The 3,726-nt window shown below is 43.5% G+C and overlaps 1 non-coding gene across 1 annotated transcript; it reads right to left on the reverse strand.

Moving 5' to 3' along the window:
- Positions 1–801: 801 nt before the first annotated feature.
- LOC130972054 (small nucleolar RNA R71) lies at positions 802–909 on the reverse strand. Its single transcript, XR_009083255.1, has one exon. It is a non-coding gene; the product is annotated as a small nucleolar RNA R71 (small nucleolar RNA).
- Positions 910–3,726: the final 2,817 nt, after the last annotated feature.

Below are 3,726 nucleotides of genomic sequence, written 5' to 3' on the forward strand. Positions count from 1 at the left end.
TCGAAAATTATCAATCAAATTTTCAAAATGTTTTCAAAATCTTTTAAATGAATTTTCGAAAATTCTCTTCCCTCCTTCCCACATCCTTCTATTTATGGAGTACCACTCCTTCTAAATGCACAATTCGAACCTTATCTAATTAAAGTTCGAATTCTTCCTCTCCTTCTTCTTTCTATTTCTCTTTTCCTCTGACATTTCAAGGAATCTCTATACTGTGACATAGAGGATTCCACACTTTCTATTTCTCTTCTCTTTCATATGAGCAGGAGCAGAGACAAAGGCATTCTTGTTGAAGCTGACCCTGAACCCGAGAGAACCTTGAAGAGAAAGCTAAGAGAAGCCAAGGCACAACTCTCTTTAGAGGACCTGACCGAATTCTTCAAGGAAGAAGAACACATGGCAGCCGAAAACAACAACAATGCCAACAATGCAAGGAAGGTGCTGGGTGACTTTACTGCACCTACTCCTGATTTTTATGGGAGAAGCATCTCTATCCCTGCCATTGGAGCAAACAACTTTGAGCTTAAGCCTCAATTGGTTTCTCTAATGCAACAGAATTGCAAGTTCCATAGACTTCCAATGGAAGATCCTCATCAGTTCTTAGCTGAATTCTTGCAAATCTGTGACACAGTCAAGACTAATGGGGTTAACCCTGAGGTCTACAGACTGATGCTATTCCCTTTTGCGGTAAGAGACAGAGCTAGAATATGGTTGGACTCTCAACCTAAAGAAAGCCTGGACTCTTGGGAAAAGCTAGTCAATGCCTTCTTGGCAAAGTTCTTTCCACCACAAAGATGGAGTAAGCTTAGAGTGGAAGTCCAAACCTTCAGACAGAAGGATGGAGAATCCCTCTATGAAGCTTGGGAAAGATACAAACAATTGATCAGAAGATGTCCTTCAGACATGCTTTCTGAATGGAGCATCATAGGTATTTTCTATGATGGTCTCTCTGAACTATCCAAGATGTCTTTGGATAGCTCTGCTGGAGGATCTCTTCATCTGAAGAAGACGCCTGCAAAAGCTCAAGAATTGATTGAAATGGTTGCAAATAACCAATTCATGTACACTTCTGAAAGGAATCCTGTGAACAATGGGACTAGTCAGAAGAAAGGAGTTCTTGAGATTGACACTCTGAATGCCATATTGGCTCAGAACAAGATATTGACTCAACAAGTCAATTTGATTTCTCAAAGTCTGTCTGGAATGCAAAATGCACCAAGCAGTACTAAGGAAGCTTCATCTGAGGAAGAAGCCTATGATCCTGAGAACCCTTCAATGGAAGAGGTGAATTACCTAGGAGAACCCTATGGAAACGCCTATAATTCTTCATGGAGAAATCACCCAAATTTCTCATGGAAGAATCAAGAGAGACCTCAACAAGGTTTCAATAACAATAATGGTGGAAGAAATAGGTTTAGCAATGGCAAGCCTTTTCCTTCATCTTCTCAGCAACAGACAGAGAGTTCTAAGCAGAATACTTCTGACTTAGCAACAATGGTCTCTGATCTAATAAAGACCACTCAAAGTTTCATGAATGAAACAAGGTCCTCCATCAGAAATTTGGAAGGACAAGTGGGTCAGCTGAGCAAGAAAGTTACTAAACTCCCTCCTAGCACTCTCCCAAGTAATACAGAAGAAAATCCAAAAGGAGAGTGCAAAGCCATAGACATGGCCGAATATGGAGAGGAAAGAGAGGAGGAGGACGCCACTGAGGAAGACCTCAGTGGGCGTGTACCAATCTCCTCTGAGTTCCTCAATGAGGAACAATGGGAATCTGAGGCTCAAAATGAGACCATAGAGATTCCATTGGACTTACTTCTGCCATTCATGAGCTCTGATGAGTATTCTTCCTCTGAAGAGGATGAGTATGTCACTGAAGAGCAAGTTGCTAAATACCTTGGAGCAATCATGAAACTGAATGACAAGTTATTTGGAAATGAGACTTGGGAGGATGAACCACCCTTGCTCACCAAAGAACTGGATGACTTGTTTAGGCAGAAACTGCCTCTAAAGAGGCAAGATCCTGGGAAGTTTTCTATACCTTGTACCATAGGCACCATGACCTTCAAGAAGGCCTTGTGTGACTTAGGGTCAAGTGTAAACCTCATGCCCCTCTCTGTAATGGAGGAATTAGGGATCCTTGAGGTGCAAGCTGCAAGAATCTCATTAGAGATGGCAGACAATTCAAGAAAACAAGCTCATGGACTTGTAGAGAATGTTTTGGTGAAGATTGAGGACCATTACATCCCTACTGACTTCATAGTCCTAGAGACTGGGAAGTGCATGGATGAATCCATCATCCTTGGCAGACCCTTCCTAGCCACAGCAAAGGCTGTGATTGATGTTGATAGAGGAGAGTTGATCATTCAAGTGAATGAAGAAATCCTTGGTGTTTAAGGCCCAAGGACATCCCTCTATCATCATGGAGAGGAAGCATGAAGAGCTTCTCTCAAAACAGAGCCAAGCAGAGCCCCCACAGTCAAACTCTAAGTTTGGTGTTGGAAGGCCACAACCAAACTCTAAGTTTGGTGTTGAACCCCCACATTCAAACTCTAAGTTTGGTGTTGGGAGGTTCCAACACGGCTCTGAGCATTTCTGAGGCTCCATGAGAGTCCTCTGTCAAGCTAATGACATTAAAGAAGCGCTTGTTGGGAGGCAACCCAATGTTTTATGGTTAACTATTTTCTTTTGTTATTTTATCTTTTTTGTAGGTTGATGATCATAAGAAGTCACAAAAACAATGAAAAAAAGCAAAAACAGAATGAAAAACAGGAAGAAAAACAGCACACCCTGGAGAAGAAGAAGCTGGCGTTCAGACGCCAGTAATGCTAGCTGTTGGGCGTTTAACGCCCAGTCTGGCACCATTCTGGGCGTTTAACGCCAGAAAGGGGCACCAGACTGGCGTTAAACGCCAGTAAAGGGTAACAACCTGGCGTTAAACGCCAGGAATGGGCACCAGCCCGGCGTTTAACGCCAGAAATAGCTCAAAACGTGATTTTGAGCAACATTTGGTGCAGGGATGACTTTTCCTTGACACCACAGGATCTGTGGACCCCACAGGACCCCACCATCACTCTCTCTCTTCTTCCCCCATTCACCAATCACCTCAATACCTCTTCCCCAAAAACCCTTCACCTATCAAATCCCATCTTTCTCTTCACCACTCACATCCATCCTTCATAAATCCCCACCAACCTCACCCTTCAAATTCAAACCACTTTACCTCCCAAACCCACCCTCCATGGCCGAACCATTACCCCCCTCTCTCCTATAATACCCTTCTCCATCCCTTCATTTTCACACAACCTAAACACCCTTTCTTCCCCTTCTTGGCCGAACACACCACCTTCCCCTCTTCCTCATTTCTTCTTCTTCTACTCTCTTCTTTCTTCTTTTGCTCGAGGACGAGCAAACATTTTAAGTTTGGTGTGGTAAAAGCGTTGCTTTTTCATAACCATTTATGGCATCCAAGGCCGGAGAAACCTCTAGAAAGAGGAAAGGGAAGGCAAAGGCTTCCACCTCCGAGTCATGGGAGATGGATAGATTCCTCTCAAGGGTGCATCAAGACCACTTCTATGAAGTTGTGGCCTTGAAGAAGGTGATCCCCGAGGTCCCCTTTTCACTCAAAAAGGGTGAATATCCGGAGATCCGCCATGAGATCCGAAGAAGAGGTTGGGAAGTACTTACCAACCCCATTCAACAAGTCGGAATCTTGATGGTTCAAGA

The sequence above is a fragment of the Arachis stenosperma genome, chromosome 3 (assembly GCF_014773155.1).
Source record: "Arachis stenosperma cultivar V10309 chromosome 3, arast.V10309.gnm1.PFL2, whole genome shotgun sequence".
NCBI lineage: Eukaryota > Viridiplantae > Streptophyta > Magnoliopsida > Fabales > Fabaceae > Arachis > Arachis stenosperma.